The following is a 25,102-nucleotide window of genomic DNA, read 5'->3' on the forward strand; positions in this document are numbered from 1 at the left end:
CTCTGTGCAAACCCAAGACCAGCAGCATCTGGCTGCGAGAGGTGCCATCCACGCTCCCATAATAGCTGTTGCCCCATGTCCCTCCATCACCTGCCCCACAGCCTGTTTGTGTGCAGTTTGCTCCAGAGCGGGAAAAATCTGCTATTCACACCTCCTCCGAGCGTGCCGCCCTGTCTGTCCTGTAGTGATGGGGGGCCACAGACACACAAAGCTGCCGCTGCTGTGCAAACCTCTCCAGCACTGACACTCCTCCGCTGGGGACATAACGGGGTTGCAGAGCTCAGCCACCGGCACTGCTGACAGCCGCGGTTGGCGCCAGGGATGAAACCCCATCTACCACCCTTTCTGCTCGGTGCTGTTGGGCTATCCTGCAGAGCAGACAATGCCCCTAACCCTCCCCTTTCATCTGTTCCCTCCTCAGGTAAGATCCTGTTCCGGAGGAGCCATGTCCGAGACGTAGCTGTGAAGAGGCTGAAGCCCATCGACGAATACTGCAGGGTAAGAGCTCTGGGGAAGGCGCCTGGCAGCCCTGCTGCGGGGGGCTCACGGCCACCACCAGCGCTGGGCTTTCCCTGCCGGATACTGCTAAGAGCTTCATCTGTGTTGAGTGCATCATAAGGAAGGATGGTCCTTCCCAAACACCACTCGGACTAACAGAGCAGGTGACAACAGGCTGCTGTTTGCTCCCAGGGATCTCGCAGCATTTTCCCCTGCAACCTTTATGCACTGGCTTTGTGCCTCATTTACTCAGTAAAGGCCATAAGCCTCATCTGCCCAAAATGTGGATTTTCTTTCTACTTCAGCCATGATGAATGCAGAAGTTGAGCAGGCAGAGAGGCACAACTAATATGGGGTTTTCTTCTGTTCCCTGCCCATCTGTCCCCCAGTGCCACACGAGGGACCATGCTGGCTAGCGCAGCGCTGGGGGTGGACCAGCGGCTTCCAGGAGTGCTTCTCCTGGCGCTGAGTGAAAGCCTGGAAATTTATGACAGGACAGAAAAGCATGGCTGTGTTGAGAAGAAGGTTAAGTCACTTAATCTTTCCTTTCTAGCTTAGAGTTTATGATTTGATGATAATTAATCCTCTGACAGTAGAGTAAAAGTCGTTTCTAAGCGAGGCGGATACCCAGTTTTTGTAGAGGTATCGAGTGTGTCAGTCAGTGCATAATTTAAACCCCAGACTTCCTCACTTATTTCCCATGGGGTTTTCTTTCCGTTTTTAGAAAGCCAGAGGAGCAGGTGGAGGGGGAAAAATACATTCCTAAGAACTTCTCCAGTCAGACATTTGCTCATCCAAAATTGGGAGCAGATCGCCGAAGTGCCTGAGGCATGCGGGAGCGGGGGCAGTGAAACCCATGCCATCTGCACCCCCCGGGCGAGGAAGCTGCGATTAAAGTCTTATCTGATGAAATCAATCTTTCTTGTGTGACAATTAACGCACTGTCTTCCTGCCGGCGGCCGAACGGCTCTCTTTAAAATATGTAGGGTCTCACTGCATCCCCAGACGCCCTCCTTCAGACAGGAACTGCCGGCGACGCGAGCGGTGAGGGCTGATGTCAGGGTTCACCCGGCGGATGCTCAACAGAGAAAGTGGTGACTTATGCCGGCAGGGGCAGCTGCTTCTCTGGGACCCCTTTGTCTGCGCCCCAGACAGACCCAACCTGACCTGGCTGGGCCCGCCAGTGCCCCGCCGGTCATGGCCGAGGGATGTGTGGTGGCGTCAGCCGCTGGCACGTTTGCTGACACTGTGGCACTGTGATTGCTGCCCTCCTTCTCGCTTCCTGTTTTTTTCCTCCTGGAGAAGCCTGGCTCATTTTGCTCTGGTTCAGATGATACAGGGCAGGTTTGCTACTGTTGCCCAGCTCAGAGACATGGCTGGATGCTTCCCCAAATCACAAAATCACAGAGTCACAGAACGGTCAGGGTTGGAAGGGATCTCTGGAGATCATCTAGTCCAACCCCTCTGCCAGAGCAGGTTGCACAGGATGGCGTGGAGGTGGGATTTGAATGTCACCGGAGTGTAAGACTCCGCAACCTCTCTGGGCAGCCTGTAGAGGTCAAGCTGTACACTTAATCTATTTATTAATAGGAGCTGCTTTTATGAGCATAGACCCAACCATGTTGGCTTAGCCCAGTTTACCCCAGCCCAGTGTTTTCCATCTCCAGCAGCAGCCAGAGTGGTGCCCAGCAACGAGTATGACAAATCTATAGTGACTTCTCCCAGCTTCCAGTAATCTTTGGCTCATGAGTTGCTTGTGCCTGATCTAGTGTCTTTTTATTTCATTTGCAGTTTGCTGTCATTTGCATTTAATTTGCCTCAGTATTTCACAGTAGAAGATGTTTAAATCTGGATGGCATTGGAGAGTGAGACTCGTAGTCACTGAGAAGCTTGAGCAGGCACTGCATCTCATGTCTGCATGAGTGCTTCAAGAAGGCTACTTCCTCCATAGTCTGTCTGCATGGGGTGTCAGGCCTTTAAGGAAAGAAGGCCCAGGCTAACTCATCCCTTTCTCTGGGATGTCTCTTGTTGGAGCACCTATGACCGTGGTTGTGCTTGAACAGTCTGGGCTGCCGGTAGGTGAGCACTTCGGCCAGTGCTGGGAAGTAAAGCAATGCCAAGCTTTTTTTTCCATCCTCTGCATTTGACTCCAGACCCATGCCTGGACATGAATTTGTGTCCAGTGTGGGTGGTAGGCAAACTTGTGCCCACTTTTCAAAACCAGTATAGAAGTAGCTATGATATCCTGCCTGTCATTGGATCCAGTTATAGGCTGATTTCTTCGTCTTCTGCTACAGCTTTCTCCTAATTACAGAGAGTAAATGAAGGCAGTAGTTGGTCAGACGTACCCAGTCATCCTTAAATCCCACAACACACAGTTGGCAACTTGTGCAAATAAACAGGGGACCTGAGAGTTGCAACTCATACCTCTCTCAACCCTTCTAAGTCTGCATATTTTACAGAATAAGATTTCTTTTGAATGTTTATAGTTCATCCAATTTGCATTTATTCAAAGGATGATTGTGCTATGTTATTGCTGTTCCAAACCTGTCCCAGGATATGAAAGTCCACAAGACTGAAAATAATGATGAAATTCAGGCACTGAACTTCAAAGGTACAAAGAATTTAGGGAAACAGCTTTTGGAAGGAGAGCTGCTCGGTACAGTGAAGTCAGTGGTAGTTCTGTTACTGACCTTCAGCAGGGTCAGGATTTCATCTCTGAGGCTTAGCAGAGCCTTAAAATTCAGAAATGCTTTCTTGATAACTTCCCTGAAGGTCACCGCTTATAAGGTTTCTGGGAACGTGACCTTCAGAACCTGACTGTAATCTTTCCATCCCAATATGAAGTTAAACAGGAATAACAGAAAGCTGTGAATTGGGAGCAGAAAATAAGGTGGTGAGTCTGAACCAGCGTGGCCTTACTTCACCAGCCTAAACCAGACACAGGACCTCTCTCCATTCAGCTGTAACTACAAAAGGAACCTGAGTGACTTGCTTAGCTCTGATGCGAACTAGAAAGCTGAAGTGAAATGCAATGAATCCCCACTTGGTGTAAGAAGGGATTTTTTTTTTCTTTCTAATAAAATAGTATTACTCATTACTGTTTCCTACTCTGTAGCAGCTACTGGTGAATGTGTGTGACTTGTGTAGGATCATGCCCACCTCTTTGGAAGTGTTACCTGTTTTCTGCATTTCTTACCCTGTCCAGTGGATGTTTTGACTCTTTAGAGAATTGTATAGAACTGTAGAGCAAGAGCATCATTTTGACAAGATCAGTATTGCTTCTATAAAAGATGAGTGGAAAGCTTATAGCTTATAGTCCTAAAATGGGTAGGCAGACAAGACGCTTCATTTTGAAAAATTTAGAGAATTGTACTGGAATGATGTGGGTGAAGTTGATGGAGAAAATCTGACATGGGATAATAAAATGAATACATGAGACAATAGACCTTTGTCCACTGGAATCTGTGAGGAAGCAGAGGAGGGAGGCAGGTTGAGATACAAAGTTTGTGGTAATTCTTTTGCCAGATGAGGGTTCTCTATCCATTTCATCTGCCCCGGAAAGATGAAGCACAGATGGGCCCTGGCAAATGAGCAGTGCAAATGTCTGACCATTTGTTGTTTTGTTTTTGTAGACTGTCTCTGACAGAGCATGGTGATTTGTGTGGCTGAGAAGTAGGTCTGACTTCTGCTGTTTGGATGTGTTGGGGTTCCTGCACCGGGCACAGGAGCAGTGACAGGTAGAGGCTGCCTGAGAGTTTGGGGGGAGACTCGGCACTAAGAGGAGGTCTGCAGAATGTTCTGTATCAGGGCCATGAGCCCTCTGCACCCCACAGCGTGGGCCTCCCGACCCTGCACGTCTGGGTGATTCTTCATTGCATTGTACCAGCTTAGAGATATGCCATCACAGAGGTAATTAGGCCAGTGTTTTTGCTAAGGCCGCAAGAAACTTTGAAGCTGTAATGAAAAACAGAGGAGTGGGACACACGGGGGAAGATTTCCCAGACTTTTCTCATCTGTAAACATGAAAGTGCAGGGTCTGGATGTCCTTACTGGTAACCTGAGTGAGTTACCAAACGAATTGCGTTTTGCCAGTAAATGTGTGCTGCCCACTGGAATTGGTATCTCTGGATGATTTCCCTCTGAACTGTAGGCTTGGAATCAGTTTAGTTTGATTTAAGGTCTTCTGGACTTATTGGGCCTGGTTTTCTTAATTTGTTTAGGAGTTTTTGCCAATCTGAAAGAAAGAGCAACTTCATAGCTTCCCCCTGCCTTGCCAGGGGCATTTTATTTATTAAGCTTTTGATCTCCCAAACACACCTCTGGTGTGTGCTTGTCCAGTATGTACCGTCCTGTATTCAAGAAGGACCTTCTCAGGTCGGCGGTTCACAAAACCACCGCTCTCTCCTTACACAGCCCTCTGGCAAGACTCAGGCCAGCGTTTGCAGACTTGCATCTTTGTGCGTGTTGGTCCTAATTGAGGGAAGCATCTTTGTGCAGGGAAGCTCTTAAGGTGCGAAGTCCCATTGTCATAAACACTTACCTGAATTTGTCACATGCCTTCATGCTGTCCCAGCTGGAGGTGGATTTAAGTAGAAGCTTACAGGCTTTTCTGTAGTGAGGCTTGAGTACCCAAATGCACGCCACCTAAATAAAAAATACATGAGCAAGTCACATCAGTGCCAGGAAATATTGGTCATTCTTTTATTAATGTTCACAGTGTGAGACACCACACTTCAAAAAGATAATTGCCTCCCTCTTGGTCTCCCAGTCCTGCCTCTCTTTCAAGGTTTCATTCTTGAACCTGTCAAGACAGATACACAGACGTTTCTGTCTCTATCCATTGTACAACTAAGCCAGTGCTGATTGAAGATGGAGTAATAGTTAGTCCTGGTCAAGAATGAAAGAGTTTAAGTGAAAAACATTCAAACTTTGTCATTTTTTAATCTACATTTCAGAATGCTGATGTGTTTAGACCAGCTACAGTAATGAGAGTTAATTATTTGCAGTGCCCCTCAGCACCTGGAGTAGCGCCTCACTTTCCATTGCCTTATGGGCCTTCCACGCCAGAGGCCCAGAACTATGTCCCAGTTACTTCCAAAACTCTGCACCCTTTTTTCCTCCTTCCCTCAGCTCTTTATTTATTCCTTCATCTCCCCACCTCTTCTCCAGTCTGAGTCACCATCATGTACTCTTCATCCATCTCTCTGTCTGTCATTCAGTATTTGCCTTCAAAGCTCCACACTTCAGTGCTTTTGGTTCAAGCTTGGAGTCATTGAGGCTCTCAACAAAACAGAAATGGAAAGTGTTTTCTCATAGGTGAGACAATGTATTTCTCTGTTCTCAGAAACAAACTATTTTAACTGCACCTTCCCCCTTGCTGGACTCATTGCCATTCCAAAATGTCTGGCACCAATGATTAACCTTAATTAAAATGATGAGCAATTGAGAACAGGATACTTAGTATGAAAAGTCAGGGAGTCATAACCATGCGGTGCTGTCAGCTGTCTCTGTATTTGCGTGCAGAGCTGGGATTAAACCCACTGAACATTAGGGATCCAAGAGAGAGATATCTGAACTCCCTCAATGGGCTGTGGGGAGAGACAGTCAGTGATTCCCCGCCCCAGAGCCTGGCGTCCATGGTGGGGTAGACAGAGCAGCCTCTTCCTCTAGCCACTATACAAGTTGAGAGACAAGTGTGACCAGTCTCCCATTTTAGACGTATAAACGTCAGTGGGGTGAATATCATTCTGTGCGTATATACACACACGCCTACACGCACGCTGTATATCTCTACATATACACGTCTGTGCGTCTGTTTTTTATAAATGTATCTGCATAAATGCGACACACAGCGCTCAGTGCATCCTTACGAGTACCCGCATGGTTTTAGACCCACGTGCACGTATTTTGCGAAGCCTTTGAGCTGTAACGCAGTCCCGCGGAGCTCTCTGCAGTTCACGTAACCTTAAGCCATGAACCCCTGCCCGTGCCTGGTGCCCCCTTTGCTTCAACCGCCGTGTGCGGCGTGCGGCATCCTGCCTGCGGATGAGCTGGCACTGCGCGAGTAGCCGGCCGTCCCCAGCGCCGCGGGCTGCTTGCCCACGCCCTGCCTGACGTTACAGCTTTTCTAATAGCCCTTCGAATCATCCATCCTCCAAGACTGCCTGAAACGTGCAGTACAGCAAGACAGACATCGTTACAGGCTGAAATAACACATAAAAGCGTATCTCCTCAGGAGCGTGTGAGGTCTGAGCAGTGCACATCCGCCTTTGCATGCCGAGCAAGGAAACATGCTGTTACTGATAATACTCAGCAGTTGTGCAAGGCTGAATTCTGCTCGCTGGCACTTTTTATCTCTCACCTTTCCTGTGCAGATTCCTTGCTGATTCTGGATGCTTGCTGTTTGTAGCTGGGTGCATTTACCTCTGGTTTCCACATCCCAGGAAGAAGGTCACTTCCCTGTCCTTTCCATCCTTTCATCATCTGTTTTCCTCTTTTTTTTTTTTTCTTTACCCTTGTTTCCTTGACCCTGCAGTCTTTCCTTCAGGCTGTTGCAGCGCTGCCCTGAAACTATCTTGCTGGAAATGCCAGAAACTTGCAGTTTCCTCTTGCAGAGTGACAGCAGTGTCCCTCATATTGTCAGTGTGCTTTTTGTTCACTCGCGGGAATCATGTTGGACTTGGCTTGCTCCTGGGTGGACGTTGCGTGTTTGCTGAAGAGATGATTGTTTCTCAAAAAAGCGTTGCTGCTCCCTGCCACTGTCCAAAATAAATAGGCAAACTCTGCCTGGTTTTGCACCGTTGTTTGCACTTTTTTATTCTTTCTTGGCATTTCTTACCCCTTCTTAAGGTTCTGTTCCTTAAACAAAAACAAGTAAAAATTGACTGGCTGCAGACTTATACCTGAGCTCCCCAAAAAACATGCAATGGCAAGTTACTGCCAGGTGGATTTCATTTCACTTCCATGCACTGGGCTGAAAATTGTAGTACTTTGGGAGGTGATTCAGAAGCAGGAGAGCCTGCCCTGCCCCAGGGCTGCCGTGTCCGTAGGGTGGGAAGGTGGATGACTGGTTGTGGAAATGGCTTCGGCTGATTTTTATCCACTGCATGTAAAAGCCTGGAGTCACGGAGGTGCTTTTAAATTAACCCCCTTCAGCCTGACAGGACCGCAGTGCTCCTGGATATTTCCAGACAGGGCACCACTGACTCAGCAGGGTCAGATTTCCTAAAGCTTCTGAAGATTTAGGAACACAAATCTCCATGGCAGCTTGGTAGGATTTGTGCTCCTTCATCAGTGAAAATCTGCTCTGTGTTCCAGCTCAGTATTGACATCTGTAGGCTGGATTTTTGGAAGGGTGAACACCTGCAACCTGTAGAGAACTCTTTGAGAAGGTGTCTGATGTCCAGGACCCCCTGTGATGCGTATACCTTGGGTATTTGTGTTTTTCTAGTAATGATACACATCATTTGCAGTTCTTGCCCTTGCCCCATTGACTGCATAAGATCAAGCCCTTTGAGATTTCAAAACACACTGTAGATATTAAATATCTGAGACTCATAACCTTTCTGTGGATTAGCTAAGTGTTATTGCCCACCATTGTGAATGGGTAACTGAAGATATATCCCTGCTGAATTTGATGGAAAGAGGTTAAGTAACCTGCCCGAACTGAGAAGGGTGTTAGTAATAGAGCCATCACTAAATCTCAACCCCATCCACTGTTGGTTAGGCAGCATTGCTCCTCTGCATAAGTCTGTCTCCTGCTTGAGATGCAGCTGAATAAAACATGCTCTAATGTTGTCTGTGTCCTCGTTAGCCTGTGCTGGCGAGGCATTTCTCTTTCTCCTTCAACATGCCATAATTGTTAGTATTCCCAGGCAGTTCCCGACTTCCCGGTGTTAGTCTTGATTTACCAGCTGGATGCATGTGTTTATGCACACTAGGAATAAGTGCAGAGGCCTCACCTTTGTTACGCTTTCAGGCAGGATGGCAAGACTGAGTGGGTAGCGGTGGGGACCAGAGCGTCCTCCATTCAAAATAAAGCACTTGAGTTTTCCACTTGGTAAGTTTCATCCTGCGTTAGTGCTGGGACCAGCAGTGCTCTGTACACGTGCTCCGGCACTTGGACCTGCCGGGCTGTTGCCAGGCTTCGGCATCCGATGCTGCTTCTTTATTGCAAAGTATCTTCTTCTGCTTAGTAGTGCAATTGCATGTGACCAAACACCAGTGCCTCGTTCTTCACAGGCCTCTTATACCAAATGGATTTTCCTTGTGTTTTCATAACACCCCTCCACCAGGGAAAGGTAAGCCATAGGTCTGGAAGCACTCGGCTTTGAGTTTGAGGCCATCTCAAACAAGACCCCATCATGTAATACAGGAGACCTGTAGTTTCAGAGCAGAATTTTTTCATTTTTCACCTCTTTTTCTTCGTATCCCCAAGCAGGAGTGGTCTTAGAAACAAATCTGGCCACTTCTAAAGCTTGGTTAAAAACAGCTGTGAGGATAACCAACTGCCCTGTCCTGCCTTCATGCTTTGGCTGGGCCTTCTGGCGTGTCTGACCAACATCAATCAGATGTCTCATGGGTTAGCATAACCAGTTCGCTGTAATGCACCTTCATTTAGCTCTGGTGCAGTTTTTCATCCATCATTCAAGATTGTTTGTCCTACTTTCAACTAGTAGAAGAGCCAGACAATCTCATTTTGCCAAACAGGTTTACAGCACCTCTAAGAAGCTTGGTCTATATTTATCCGGTGGCCTGTTTTCAACATAACTTAGAACAGGAGGAGGTGAACTCCAGCCTCTCTTCCTCTCCTGCCGGTCGTTTCTGGAGGCAATCTCAGAGTAATGTCACTTAGAGCTGCTGTCCCATCTCCGTGGGCTGGGGACAGCTCTTTGGCCTCTTATGGTACCATCGAGCTCTGGAGTCTTAACAAATTCATAGCACTTTTCTGTCTTGCATGCTTGTCTCATTGGTTTGAAGTCTTGCTTTCCAGTACGCTTCAACATAATGTGGTTGCTTCCCGAATTGTACTTAACTATTGCTGCATGTGACAAGCGCTGGGTACCTGTGCCTTGCTGAGTTGTTAGCCAAGGTGCGCTGCAGTGAAGCCTTCTTCGTGCAAATAGCCTCTCAGCCTCTCTGCCTCTCTGCCTTTTTTTTTCCAGACAGTTAATCAAACTTCTTTTCCTGTCAATCTAGGAGTAAATTGTTGTTTGGTTTAGGGTTTTTTTTTTAGTAAACTCTGCTTTTTCTGTTGACAGTGCTTAATGGAAAGTGGTACGAAGCACATTAATCTGTTGTGTTAGTGGGTGTTGAGTCTGTAGATTTTCACTGCTTGAACTTGTGTGCATTAACATAGAGCCCATGAGCCCTGAGCACACTGTTTGAGGTGCCATGCAAACACATGTCATGGAGACTGTCCCAGCCACAGAGCACTTATCTACTCTGTGTTATGGTTTTGCACACGTGGGCCAAATTCTGCTCTTGTATGTGTGGCAAAAAAATTACATTGGCTGATTCTAGGTACTGTCTACTTGTCTAAATTCATTGGAACCTACTTGACATTTGCAGTAAAGACGTGCCGTTTCCTTTCTTCTCGGCTAAGTAGCCAGGAGCGATGCTTTCCTTTTGTATTCCCTTCCGCCTGCCAGGACTGTTTTGCTTCCTCTTGCTTGGTAGTTTAGGTGTTTGAGGCCATGTTTTGCACTTGACTTTTCTAAGTGCTTCTCCCTCCCTGTTTCCTTTTGCAGGCGCTGGTTCGGCTTCCTCCTCACATTTCACAGTGCGATGAAGTCTTCAGGTTCTTCGAGGCTCGCCCAGAAGACCTTAACCCTCCAAAAGAGTAAGTGCTGCTCAGTTCTTTTTGATTAGCTGGAAGGAAAAGGTCATTTGGTTTTATTACTGCTGTAGGTGTGGGAACAGATTTTGTAGCTTTCAAGCACTACCTAGAAAATGCCCAGCAATTACGTACAACCACGTCTGGTGCATGGAGGACAAGGGAGTCAAGCAACCCTCAGACACAATTTTCCGCCATCCTCCGCCCACCTTTGCATTGTTTCTTGCTGATGGTTCTAATGAGGGAACCTCCCCTGGCTTGTGGGTTTTACCTGATAATTATCACCAGAGAGTCATTTAGTTCCCAAAAGCATTGGCTCAGCAGCAGGGGGAAATCCTGCCAGTGAGCACTTGGCTTATAATTACCAGCTGCTTCTTTAAATGTACTCCTGCCCAGAGACACTTAGTTATCTGAAGGGAGCAAGATTGTGGTCCAGATCCAAAATTGTCTCTAGAGAGTCTGTTCTTTCTGAGCAGGAAGCCAAGAAAAGGCTGGGAAAAGAGTTCCCATTGAACACGAAACAGAATCATAGCCTTTACCTTGGAGCAGGCAGGCTGATTCACGCTGATGCAGTCAGGGTTCAGAGGACTAATTTATCCAGGGAAAGCGTTGGCAGGAGGGTATTTACAAGCAACTGTGCTGCCTCGCCTGATATTTCCTTTTCTCCGTCATAACGAACAGGATATATTTTATTGTGCTCCGCAATAAGATTTTGACTTGGTCCCATTGTGTTGTGTGCTGTTTTGTTACACAATTTGAACCTTGATTGCAGGCTGTGTTACTGTAACTTGCTTTCTCCAGTGTTTGCACAGCCTGTTGGGTAAGGGGAAATTGATGTAAAGCTTTTGGGCTTTGGGCATTTCTGCGCACACTAACCTGTAGTTAGCAGAAAGATTTGTATTGGCTTCAGCTGTCTGTTCCTGTGCTGGTGTAGAGAAGAGGACCTTTGCGGTTTGATTTCTCCAACTTTGTCTCTTGCACATCCATGGTTTTATACAAGAGGACGTATTAGCATTTGTACTAAAGAAAACACTGCTAGTGTAGCTGAGAGCGAAGTCTTTTTGTTTTTTGAATGAGAGAAAGAGCAGTTTTAAAATCTGAAAAAAGAGCTGCTTTTTTTTTTTTTTTTTTTTTTTCCTAGCCAGCCTTGTTTTAGAAAAATGTCTGGAGGGAATAAATACAGTCGCATGTTCATTGTTAAACGCATATTGCAAATTTAGAAAGGATATGCCTACACTCTGAGACCTGCTGACCATCACAGTTTCCATTTAGGGTCTGTAAGAAGGTTTGCAAAGGTTGCTTGATCCCACAACACCCCTCTGATACAAGGAGACATCCTCATGTGCCAGGCAGAAACAGACACCCAGAAGAGGAGTGAGGTCCCCAGGGTTATGGGAGAGTTCACCTGGAGGATCTCAAATGGACCTTGGGAGTCTACTTGAAACACTGTTGAACACTCCTGTCTGCTTTCTGTACTGATACAGACCCTGAGTAAAATAGTCAGGATTGGACCTCCACATGACGGGGAATGGGGATCAAGGCCTTGTCTGGCACTGGGCATTATGGCTTTCTTTATCTTTTCTCTCCTACAAGTTATTGAGGGCCTTTTGCTGAGCTCCCTGTTCAACAGCCTTGCCGCAATTTTTGAGTTATCCATTCGCTCCCCCCATGGTAAAACAAAAAAGACTAAATTTTCTCAGCCCAAGCCTTACATCTTATTCCAACCTAGTAATAAGTGTGATTTATTTCCCTGGAAAATGTAGAGCAATAACCTGATTAAATCTCACTTCGCTAATGTCTGCAAGACATTAATCTAGCTGGGTTTAAACAAATCCTACCTCGTCTTCTGTAAGCAAACAGATCTTAGGGAAGGTGTCTAGGGTTTCTGCTGGGAGTGCTTCACAAAAGATGTATTGTTGAAACTGAAGATTAGTCTCTACAAAAAGATGATGTAAAAGCCAACGGAAACATCTTACTGTTTTTCTTCTGTGAACTGAGGGGGAAGGGAGGAGATCTGGGGCTCACTGGACCACTGTGTAGGGTCTGGGGGAAGGACACCTCCAGGGCGATTCTCAGCCTCAGCAGTCACTGCAGGAAGGAACACGGTCAGCCAGAGAAAACCCCAATTTATTCCCTCGTTTTCCTACTCCGCCAAGCCCCTCCAGAAACAGTGAGGCAGTGGTGCCCAAGCCCTATGAATTCAGTCTTCCCTGGACCTCATGATCCATCATTCATCTCACTGGAGGTGGTAAGGATGTAGCCTGGGGGCAGCATCTAGACTACCCTAATTATTTTATCTTTTTCTTCAGCTGGTTCTTTTAGCCCTCAGTGAAGAGGTGGTTCATATATTGATATATCAGCCCAGACACGGCATTCAACTGGCTGGGTTAAAGGAGAGCAAATATTGCCAAGTGGGTACTCAGCCACCACGGGATGGCTTGTGCCACCTTCATGTCTTTCCTGTGTTCACAATGAGATGATCTTTAATTTTGTGACCCCTGCTCTGTTTTTCTGCAGCAGCTCAGCCTCATAAGACAAAGCCTGACCTAGAGTTTAATTAATTAATTTTCAGGATTGTAGCCTTAATCCCATGGGCATTTGGGCTGTTGGACCCAGAGAGTTCATTGAGTTATTGCGTGTCAGCAGAGCAGTGACTGAGCACATGCTCCCAGCCAGAAGACTATGAATGCTTAAACTTTGAGGGAGGAATCATAAAAAAGTGTGGTTTACCTCACAGCTGGAATGTGCGGAGAGGTATCCATGCCCTTAATTGCTGAGCCATTACTCGTGATGATGCACAATTTATGTATTACTGCAGTAATTCAGTTGCGAAGATGTACCCTTCACTTCTGTTCCTATTGTCCTAAAAGGAACACGCTTTTTCCTGTGGTCCCTTAGGCACTTTTACAAATGTGTTCCCAGCTTCTTCCTTATAACTCTTCATCTGCCCTACCCTTGTCTCCTCCCTGCTTCTGCGTACTGTCCTCTCTGGGTTCTGCCGTGTTTGGCTTGCAGGCTGCTCCCTACAGGGTCACTTCCTACTGCTGCTGCACTCCGATTGCTCGCAGTGCTGAGCAGCACACAATCCAGCTATAATAAAAGCTGGGCTTTCCCAACACCGTTATAATCCGGCCAGTTTGTTCGGTTGGATTCACAGCTTAGGTTTTCTCTTTCCTGTTTTGGTGATGGTCCAGGCTTTTGAGTCCTGTGACAATAGGCAGAAGGTATTCCATTCAGCCCCATTAAACCTCTTCTGTGTACAGCAGCTTACAGGCAGATAGCTGGAGAGATGTCACAAGAAATCACAGCGTTTGAACTGGCTAGCAGTTTCCTCTGAGGATGCTCCTGCCGGCGGAGCTAGCTCCAGGTCAGATAGCTCCCAGCAGCAGGTTTCCTTCATGCTGCATGGGACACACCGTGAGAAGACACTAAATCCCTCCATGGGATAGTCTGGGAGCTCTCTTGGACTGTTTCACATGGTGAAAGCATGTCCTTTGCAAGGGAGCCGGCATGCGTTGGGAGCACTGATGTGCACGGCAGGGTTTGGAGCTCCAGTGCCGGTGTTCCCAGGGCAGCCGCTTCTGCTGCTCGCGCTCCGCTCCATCGGTTAGCTGCAGAGAAAGCAAGCTTCAAACCATAAACTCTTGGTACAAGAGGGAGCAATTCTCAACTCCTTAGGTTTGTAATAAGTGGAATTTTAGTGTTTGAGCAAATGCACGTCTATCTAGGTAAATGGCTGGGCTTGCATCTTTTTACCATGCCCATGTAAGGACTCGATCCTGCATTGCGATGGGAAAAGATACTGTAAAGTAAGAAGGAAGTGCATTTTTATTTCTCCATTATTTTAAGTGAAAACACCATGTCACTGAAAGCCATTCATTTACTGGATACTTCTGTTAATAATTATAATTACTGATAAGTAAGCCAGAGGTGGATTAATTTCAGACTTCTACTGGGGATTTAAATTCAAGGCTGAGGTCAGGCCAGGGCTCATAGTCAACAAACAAAATCTCAGAAACCATTTTTTTAATGATTCTTTTTTACTAGAAATAACAGAAATACCCAAAGAGTAGGATTAATCAATTAGACATTGCATATGGTCCACTGCTTTTAGGGGTTTTTTGCAGTTAGGTTGGTAGCCAGACTACTGCTGTGAGAGTTTGCTTTTTCTTTCTGGCTCTGGATCCAGTCTAAAAAGCAGACCAGGAGCCAAGGATTCAGTTCTTCAGTACTCCCCCTGCAGAAATGGATGCAGGCTCAAACGAGATTTCTGTTTAAACACCCACTAATAATATTAGCAACTGAATTTAAAGCAGTGTTCAATGTCTGAGAATATTTTTCCTGTAAGAATCATAAAGCAATTTTCAAACAATATGGAAATCCAGGGGAACTAGGGAACTTATTAGGTATACGACATAATATTATGAGGTTTGATACAGAAAGTGGAATTAATGCTGAAGGTGCCTTTGCTGAAGAACATACATGCTTTATTGTGGTCTGTAGCCGTGAGCTTTACTGATCATATCTCTGTCGCATAAACACCAGTATAACACTCGGATACTCAGATACCAGGCAGCCACTGTCAAATGGAAGCAGGGTTCTCCCTTTATTCTTCAGGTATTACAAATTTCTGATAAGGAATGTGGATGGAAGTTGCCAGGGTAATGCAGTGACCATGTTAACGAAGCGTGCTCTAGTTTATGAGTCTACCAGTGCTGAGGCACAGTTCCCTAATATGCTTTTTTCTGTCCATAAGCATGACTGTGTTTACATATGACTATTTCCCAAATGTACTTTATCTGCCCTGTGATAACAATATCTATTGGTAGAGGAAGAAAAATTTTCATCTGTAAAATATCAATATGTATTCTGATTTGTTTGATACTATGCAAATAATTTCTTTTATTTTCATCACTTATATTTCTTCCCTTATATTTCTCTTATATTTCATCCCTTTAGAATTGTTTCCCAACACATTTAATGGTTGAGTCTCTAAGCAGATGTGCTATGAGAAAAGCTGTCATTCTTTTTTTGTGGTTGCTTTTTATTACAGGACTTACAGTATAGATAATTTTCACATCGTTTAGGAATGTGGTCAACACCATTTTATGACAATCGGTGGTACAGTCTGCACTTGGCAGTGGTATTGTGACTGCTCAATGCGCACATTTTATTAGGGAAATTCATTCCACTTGAGAGATGCAGAATGGAAATGAGTTTCTCTAAGAAATGCAAAATCAGAAAAAAAGATGGAAGTTTTATTTTTATGTGGTTTATCAGCTGGGAAGTAAATTGTAAAACACAGAGCAGGAAATGCTCTGAATAACGATGGTGGCAGGATAAGGCAGTTAAGACCCACTCTTCTGAAGGGAAGAAAAAGTTAATATTTTCAAAGAATGACTTAATCACCTTCATTGAGATTTAGGGAGCTGAGGATGGAATAACCTATTAGGCTGAGTTTGCCAAGAGCCTTGCTTGGCTGCTCCTAATTAGTCATCCAGCTCTCATTGATGTCAGTGGGAATTAGGTAATACAGCTCTTTGAGCATCTGAGTTAAGTAGAGCACCTGTGTTTAGTTTTTCAAAGCTGCCTGTTTTAGGGCTGTATTTATGTAGAAATATTTAGCCTCAGCAACTAAATTTGTTGTGAAAATGTTTTTTCGGCTTCTGAATCGCAGAAGTGCTTCCCAGTATCCTGCCCATAGTGCGGGACTGTAATAGGTCTGTGGCCGAGAGGTCGGGCAGCCGTGTGCCCCAGGAAGAGGAGTGAAGTGTGGCTGATTCCCAGTTGTGCCCCCTCTGACCCGGAGAGTGGGAGCTCAGGCTCTGGGACCCGGCTGTTGTCAGATGGGGCTCTCGATACCCTGGCAGTGCCATTGATGAAAGGTACCCTGCCTTTCATCAATGCGTGTTATCATGGTCTTTGGGAACATCTCGCTTGGAGACTGTTATCTTAAATAAACTAAGCCAATGCAGGGATGGAGGAGTCTCTAGAAATGGGGAAAACATGAAGTAGCAGATGCATTACTCGTCCTCTTCTTTACTTTCATGTGGGACTTTCCCTTTTGTTTGCAACATATAAACGATTTGGGCTGGAATATCAAATGGAGGGTATTGAAATTTGCTACTGGCTGCAGCATTGGTGATAACAGCAAATAACGCAGCCTTCCTGAGAGAAGATTTGAATCTTTTTGCTACTCATCCAGAAAATGAAAAATGTATTATGTGTAGATAAGTATCAAGCAATCAACCTGGGGGAAAACAGAAAGCACATTAAATGAAATAGGTACAGCAACCACAAAAAAAAGATGTAGGAGACTGGCAGCTGGAACAGCACACGTTATTGCTGTTACCGTACAGCAAGAGCTTCTGTTCCTTGCCTTGAATATCACATTTGGGTTTGCTCATGCTTTGTAGGTCTGACTGCGAAAGGACACGGGGCTGAGAGAAGCAAAGATAGTTTAATGTACTGACAGCACTGGCAGCCAAGTGTACAGAAATAGCTTTTGCCTGGATTGGTTATGAGTGTGCGGCAGGGTTTAAAAACAGCGTGCTGTCACGGGCACGGGATGGGTTAAGAATAACCTGACTTACCTGAAATCCATCAGAATGTGACCAAGATCAGAGCCTTGCTGGCACGCTGCTGCTTCAGCGGTGGCACCGGACACTGCCTTGCTGGGACCAAACATGACAGTAGTGTCAGGGCTAGTAAAAGTTTACAGTTTATAAGCACAAACTCAAGACAATTTTTTTTTTCTGTCTTGGTAGAAGAGTTGGGACTGAAGAGGTATTTTAGAAGAACTAAATGCCAGGCCTGTTGGCTCGAGGGCCTTTTTTCTGTCCAGTAATTTTTGTTCATATCCTAAAGGAACAATCACTGCTGATAATTTGCCAATGCCTATTTTTTAGGTTAGAAAGTAATAGTTTGCTTAATGTTTAACTTAATCCATGAAATTCTTTCCTTCTGGAGAAGAGAAGTTCAGTGGTAATGCAGGGGATTGGGAAATCTGCTCCTTTTTGTCTCATTGATTTATTTTGTGATGTTGGAAAGGCCTCTCACATCTCCTGGCTGTATCTGCAATATGATTGCAGACGTATGGTTTTAGAGGTTTGCTAAGAGGATTTGATTCTGGTAAAGAAACACCGTTCCTTCCATAGTACGATTCTAGAAATGACCAGTTAAAAAAATAATTTGTTTTTAAAATCATAAGTCAACGTTGGAAGAAACAGTACTTCCAAAACCTGTCAGGAAAGCCTGTTCTGCGGGTGCTTCTATATGCAAAACCAGTTAGGGAGCCAAAACAAATTTATTCATCTGGCAATGGGGGAAACCCGGGCTAATGAGGAAGGATTGGAGCGGAACCAAAATAACGATTCAGAGGTTATCAAGCTTGTTGTGAAGGATTTAGGGCACCCGTTATCCTTGAGCGGCCCTTCTAGAACTGTTTGGTTCAGTGCCACAGAATCTTCTGAGAGTCTCCGATTGAAGACTAGTGATGGTTGGTTTCATGCCCCAGAATACGGGTAGCCCGTAGGGTTGAATCACCCATAAACACAAAAGGGATCTTTAGGTCCACGCAGAAGAGAAGCATCTGGTCCTGCTGTGCTTTGTGGATAAGCCTGGAACTGAGGAGAGGAAGAGGGATGGGGACTTCCTCTTCTTATCTGGATGTCCTGTTCTGGTGAGCCCCTGCTAGCAGGTTAATTGCACACACTGAGGTGTCTGTCACCATTGACTCATGACCTGCCAGGCAGGAGGAGATGGGGTGGAGCTCTCTTTTCACTAACATGCCAGAGTTGAGTATAGCCTGCCTTGTCCTCTGCGTGTCACGTCTCTGAAAAACAAGAATAGGGAGCTTATGTTACAAATATAATTGCATCGTGGAGAAGAATCCAGCTTGTCATTGCCATGTCTATATTTAATACGGTCGCACTATTGTTTAATGAAGATCTTTTTCCACTCTGAAGAGGAGGACACTAGGGACAGTCGTGCTCAATGGGGTTTTGCTGCCAGGGAGATAAATTATCCCCCAGTGGTGCCTGGGGTCAGATGGGACTTTTCGGTGCCCTGCACTTCCTATTGTTGATGGCTATGTAATTTTGACATTGCTTATCTGGAGAGTCCCTTTATTTTTAATGCTGTTGAGGATCAGCAGCCTCGCTGGTTATAAAAGGAGTATTTTTGTCACGTACACGTGCCTAGTGCAACCCAATATGCGATTCTGAACTGGGTGAGGGCGATGTAAGACATCCCATTACATTTGATAGGGTTTTATCAGGCTGTACTATATGTTGCAAGGCAAGGCATTGCTTAAAATGTGGTTTAAAGCTGTTGACTACAGGCCAGGTGGAGTTGACGTCTCACATGTACCTAAGGTGGAGCATTTCCTTCTAAACACCGGGAAGTAGAGGTGATGTTCCTCGGTAAACAGGACTTTGAACTCTGAGAGTCTCTGGTACTGCCCTTAGCATCCAGCAGTTGCCACTGAAGAGAGAGGAGGAAACGTTAGCAGTGAAAGAGTGTTGAACAACAGGTAAAGCAAGTCAGGTCTCTCTGGAGAGCCACGGCCTCCCACTTTGACTTAGGAGGAGAGCTGGGCTTCCTTTCTGGCTTGGCTGTATCGTAACAGCGCATTAAACAATTACTCTTCGGTGCAGCTGGCTTCACCTGTTCACCCCATGCCACCAAAGGATTTGCGCTGGAAATCCATTTCATTACATACACCGGGCTTGGTGTTTTGTGTCCATAGAGTTTTACATTCAGCTCCCAATGCAGTTGCTGGTTAAAATTTCGCTTGTAGCAAGCCTGGAAAGAAAAAAAACATTTGTGGCAATAGGGAACCGTCCCATGGAGTGCTGCACGCATCCGAGATGATCTGCTTTCCTCTGTCCTTCTCTCTCTTGCGGTAACAAGGTGCCTTCTTTAGGAGTTAGGGTGTATAAAAAGTACCAGACCTCAAGTGGCTCTGGCTGTAGGAGACACAATGATCTATTGGTAGATCCATTTCCACCCTTTCCATCTTCCTGACTGGTCTGCAGCTGACTGTCTTTCATGCGGGCTGTTCCCAGAAACACAAGCAGAGGATCAAATAACAACATGTTTTGACTCCAAACTCTGGAGTGACTTATCATGTTATCAAAGCTTTTGATTTAATTGAAATTTCACAGATAACCCTAGACCTGCTTTTAAGTGCAGACTCAAGTGCCAGTGGGAATTCAATTAACCACCCCCCCCTGCACCCCAGCCCCTTTTAATGCTTGCATTTTGTTTAGGAGGTTTATGGAAGGGATTTGCTACTGCTTATCTCTAGCTAGAGCTGCGTGTCTGAGTTCAAAGATACCCTTTGTCTTTGGGCCACGTTCTTTTTCCAGTTATGCCAGAGTTTGATTGGAACGACCCTGCTGACAGTAGTGGACTATTCGAGATTTACGCTGATGTAAGGATTGCAGAATTTGTTGTGTTAAAAGTAGAATTCTTTCCTTGTTTCCATTCACGGCTCTTAAAACAATTGGCCTAAGCTCAGGAAAGATGTTCGTTTAAACAGACCTCGGATATATTCTGAATAGAGGATTGACTGTGGCTTTGCAATACTTTAGTCTAATCTAATAAATGCTGGTTATTTGCTGGATTCTTGCAAGCTGTATTTGCTTCCCAGCTCCGAGTTTTAATAGCCACTCCAGTAATGCTGACTGCAGCGCACTGTGGTGAACCTCAGAACATTGTATATGTCTGATTACATTTGCTTTCAATTACAGTCTTGTGGGTTTGAAAAATCAGAGCAGTTCAGGCTCATTTGGGAACCAGAGCAAAAAATCACTGGTAACCTGAGATACCTAGTGCTTGAAAATAGAAAAGAAGAAGAAAATGTTGAGTGTTGGGGGCCAAAAAGTGTCTATTTTGCTTTATGAAAGAGACCCATTGCAGCAACTGTGGGGTTAGGGTGGCAGGGGCACCATATCTAACAGATAAACCTTTTCCTTTCCCATCCAAGCGTGCTGGGAATGAAGTGTGAGTGACTCATACCAGAGACAGCGTTCATCAGTGACTTGAAGCTGTCCTGGTTCACTAGTGAATTAGCAATGTTGCCATCTTTGCTGATCCCTCTTGTATGGGTTGCTGGTCTCAGTCCTTTTACCAATTTGCTAGGAGTGCTGTAGAGTTCTTGAGGATGTTAAGGATGTTAATCAGTCTTCTTATTTCCATCAAAATGCAGTATTCTGGTGAGATGTTGATTATCCTCTAAATCTGGCTAAGAGAGAAGCTTTCTTTTCAGGAAAACATTTTACCAAAAATGAACCTCTCGGTTCCTGTTGAAACATGGTCCCAAAATCCAGAATTTGGGTAGTTTTCATCAGCCCTACTGAGCAGCAGGATGGCTGTAGGGTGAAGAGACGTGTACAGAGGCATCCGGCAGATGGCTTTGCAGGTGACCCCTTGCAGTGGCATTTAGGTCTCTGGGTGCTGTGTGGTTGGGACTTGATCTGCCGTTCGCGGGGCTGCGGTGCGTCTGGTCCTGCCTACTTCATGCCTTGCTCTTCCAGCGGGCAGCTCTGGGAGAGCATCGGGCAGTGGCCGATCCCTTTCTTCCCTGCCAGCATCTGGCGAGCAAAGAAAGGGCGCATGAACACATTAAAGAGCAAGCTCTGGTGCAACACTCGTTTGGGGTGTTATGAATATTTACTATATGAAAGAGGGTCAGGGAGGGTTTCGGCGTAAAAAAGCTCAGCCACAGCACTGTGACACCAGGGAGGGTGCAGTGAATTTTCACCCCCGGTCAGGAGAATGATTTCTGCTATTCTGAACTTAAGACCAGAAGGTGGGATGTAAGGCTGTCATCAGCCCCCTGAAAATACGGGCAACCGCAGCCAAGGTATGCAGACTGATTAACTGGGGTAGCTTTGACTCTGTAGCGGGGACCGGTACGTATTGCCAAAGTTCTGCATTTCTTTGTATGGGATGGGACATTTTAACAATACAGCTCCCAAATTTCAGGAAGCACGTAGGTAACAAAAATGAGCGCTTTCCTTTCTGTGGTCCCAATAGTAAGGTTCTTCAGCTTGCACATAACCTCTGCAGTAACCCGGATGCTGAGGCATCTTGCTGGGCCTGGATTAGTTCCTTCACTTCCATACATATCTTTATAGTGATAGTTTATAGGGCCAGGGGCAACTAGAGAAAGCTGCAAGCGTCGTTCACATCCCTGCAAACAGCTTTAAGCTCTTCCAGCAAGAGGTCAGTAGAAAAGTATCTTATTGTTTGCCGGGTCGTCTGAATGCACAAAGCAGGGCTCTGTTGGACACGCACTAACAATGTTATTAATGTTCGTGATGCATCAGTGTCATCCCCTGGGGGGAGGAGGAACCCCCGGCGGCTGAATTGCTCAGGCCATACCAGCTAATGAGATGCTCTTCTTGCCGGGCCGGACAAATAAGCTTCTGTTAATCTTCATTGTTATCGTTTTCATGCTCATCTGTGTGTTCGGGAGGGGGTGGTTTTACAGATGCTTGGCTGAGGGGATGGCAGGGTGCCCCACACTAGCTAGCGAGCGGGCTCCGGAGGTGAGCTGGGGCTTTAAGAAGAGGCAGACATTCAGCAGATGAGGAGAAAGCCTTGAATCCCTTCAATAAAGTAGTATGTTGGAATGAGTGGTTGCAAGAAGTAGGAGTTCTGCAGAGGACGGAGATAAAAGGAGGCTTTCAGGCAGGAGAGAGGATTCCTGCCTTTTCCAGATGTAGCATTTGCATTTGGAGAAGGAGAACTGCCAAAAAGCCAGGCTGATGAAGGATGCTTTGTGGTGCTTCCAGCCTACGAAAAACGCAATACTTTGAAAGTTAGGTGCTTGGGGATTATTAGGCAAGGGATGAAACAGGCATCGTAAGAGGAGTCCCTTTCCCCCCCTTCTTACGGAGGGCTGGTCTCCAGTGCATTCTGTAATTCCTACCCTTTTTTTTTGTCTGCTTTTTCGTAAGGCTTTTTTCAAAATATACTTTCGCCTCAATCATTCAGCATCCCCATAAATCAGGAAATTTTGGCCGTGCAGATTTATGACAAGTGTTTTATATTTAATTTTTTTGTTGACAGGCATATAAACTACTGAGCCCTGGTTCGCTGCCCAATAAGTTCTGATCCCTGGCAGGATAAATAATGTTTGTGAGAGAAGATTGAATTAATATCAGTGAGCAGAGAATTTTTGGCTTTAACAAACAAATGTTGCTTTCTGCCATGTTTTTGTCTATCCTAATATGTGCTCAGAAAATGTCCAATCTTATCTCCATTTCAGATACATTCAGTTCAGATGCAATCACGTGCCAGGGAGCTGTATAAGTAGAAGATGTAATTTCAGTTTAAGAGAGCACTGACCCAAAATAGAGCATTTAACAGCTTGGGGCTCAATCAGTCCTTTGCAGTTTTCCTGAAAAGGTTTTGCCAATCATGTCTGCTTCTTCTTGTAAGACTTTATTTTCAAAACGTCAGTGAAAATTCCAAATTTTGAATGAAGTGGGACGCAGCCCTAGAGAGACACATGTCAAAAACATTTCACCTCCAGAGTAATGCAGCTAGATAACATTAAACTTGCTGTCAGCCTCATCCTGAGAGTGGTTCTCCTCCTCCAAACATTTATGCATGTGGGTAGTTTTCTAGACAGTGAATAACTGTATTGAACTCAACGGGAGCACACATGCACCCAAATATGTTTGCTTGATGGGAATGAAAAATTCTGGAGAGGGCTGGGATATAAGGGAGCTTCATTCATCAGTAACCCCCTCTGCAAATCATGTTAACTCCTCTCTCTTGTCTGGAGATGGACGTGTATGGAGTGCACACACAGAGGCTTTGGGGCCAACACAACAAATGTAACTTGAATTAAGTCACCAGCTTTCAAGGGATGAGGGTAGGTGACATCTATTCTTGGAGATTCCTAAACACAGATGTCACATAGCAAAACCTGCAGAGAGGCTCAACTGGGATGAACATTTAGAGGTTTTATATAACAGATAATTTGTGTGTGCTCTGAATGCTCATTTTAAGTTTTATTTTTACTAATATTTCATAAAGAAAAGAAAAAAAAGGGCTTGAAAGCAACTGGGTATGTATCTTTATCTGTATCTTTGAGGGGACCTTTCAATTGTGTAGCTGTAAAATTGAGGGAGCACCAATACAGTCTCCATAAGGGAATGCAGCTGCTCTGAGACAGAGCAATAAGCACAAGGCAATGCAGAAAACCTTTCTGTGGCTGTATTTGCTGTAAAATCCTGTCAGATACCATTTTCACCGTGGTTTGTTTGCTTCAACTAATGCTTGCTCCATGATCAGAGGGAATTCGGCCATCGAACAGGATTTGGCAGGTTTCACTCCTGTGTAAAGGATTAGGTCCTCATAAGCTGTCTAGTGTGAGTTGTAGGCAATTGACTTACTGTCTCTTATTTTTGATACATACATAAATCTTTTATTTTACTGGAAATTTTAAAATTGTGCTTTGTTCTTACCCCTGCTTTCTTTTTGCTTTCTTATACCATCCCTGACTGCATCAGTTTCTCTGCTTCGTATTGACATATCTTTTCTTGTGCCGTTTTTAACTGTCCCTGAGATTTTCCATTCTCCTTACATCCCTTGGATATTGTTTGCTTCCCACTCAATGTGTTCTGCCCTGCTTCCCCCAGCATTTCTACACTCATTTCTACTTCTCCCACTGGTACTCTGTACATTGGGTTTATTTGCTGCCTAATGCATTTCTTCCATCGCTTTCTCTCTGTCCCATGTCTTTTCATCACCAATCCCACGTAAGAGATAACAGAGGGATGATAGGAGTGTCCTGGACAGAGGCGAGATCCTGAGGCTGAGGATAAGCGTGCCCCTCGCTGCCTTGCAGAAGTTGCCTGATTGCTGGATTTGCTGCTAGCAGAGATTCCAGGACAAGCCAGTAAGAACAGAAACTGGGAGCAAACCCTGTGCCACGCATGTGTTGCATTTGGGGCAAGGGTCTACCCTCGCTTGTGTTAGTGGCCCTGATAACTAACTCTCAGCAACGTGGGGAAACCTGCTCTTTTGCCCCGCTAAAGGCAACTTCTTTCAGGAGAAGTGATAGGAACCTAATTTGGCAGAAATAAAATCATCAAGGTCTTGTGCTGTTTTGTAACCTGTAATTTTGGTAGAAGTTGTCTCTGTGGTCTGCCAAACAGAAATTCGTCATCTCTGGCCTGAAGTTACTGGGTAATTAATCTTCCTTGGTGGGTAAGGTGGGCTGGGTTTTCGGTCTGCAGGCATGGAGAGCTATGAGCTAACCCGCAGCACCGCTGAACCTTTTCTCTCTCCCCTACTTCTTCATTTTCCCATGACCTTAGGAAAAAAAAAAAAAAATCCACACTTCATAGGTCTTTTTTTTTTTCTAAATCACACTTTATGGAACACAGTTTTAATACTGTACAGTGCGTGTTTAATGATGTCCATATGGGTTTGTGGGTACAGGAATTAAATACATAACGGTTCACGATGACATAACACGGAAATGCAACTCCCGCAGTGCTGGTGTGTAGGCTGTAAAGGGTTATTAATAAAAATGAAGGTTTTAAATAGAAAACAAGCTTAGCAGCACCGTTTTGGCCTTGGGCCCATCTCTGAGTGATGGAAAAAAAGAGGCTGGAATATATGGTCTTTCCTCAATACATGAAAATAAATACATTTTACCACCATCCCTTGCTAAATGTTTCAGAGAGAAGGCTGCAGGCCTGATGCATGGCATCTCTCTTCAATCAGAGCCTGAGCTCA

General features: G+C 45.3%; 1 long non-coding RNA gene across 1 annotated transcript; it reads left to right on the forward strand.

The window, feature by feature from the left end:
- The first annotated feature begins 457 nt into the window (after positions 1–457).
- Positions 458–24,185, forward strand: LOC309674172. Its single transcript, XR_014269369.1, has 3 exons — positions 458–498; positions 10,251–10,342; positions 24,123–24,185. It is a non-coding gene; the product is annotated as an uncharacterized lncRNA (long non-coding RNA).
- Positions 24,186–25,102: the final 917 nt, after the last annotated feature.

This window comes from Vanellus vanellus, assembly GCF_965231255.1.
Source record: "Vanellus vanellus genome assembly, chromosome: 7".
Classification (NCBI taxonomy): Eukaryota; Metazoa; Chordata; class Aves; order Charadriiformes; family Charadriidae; genus Vanellus; species Vanellus vanellus.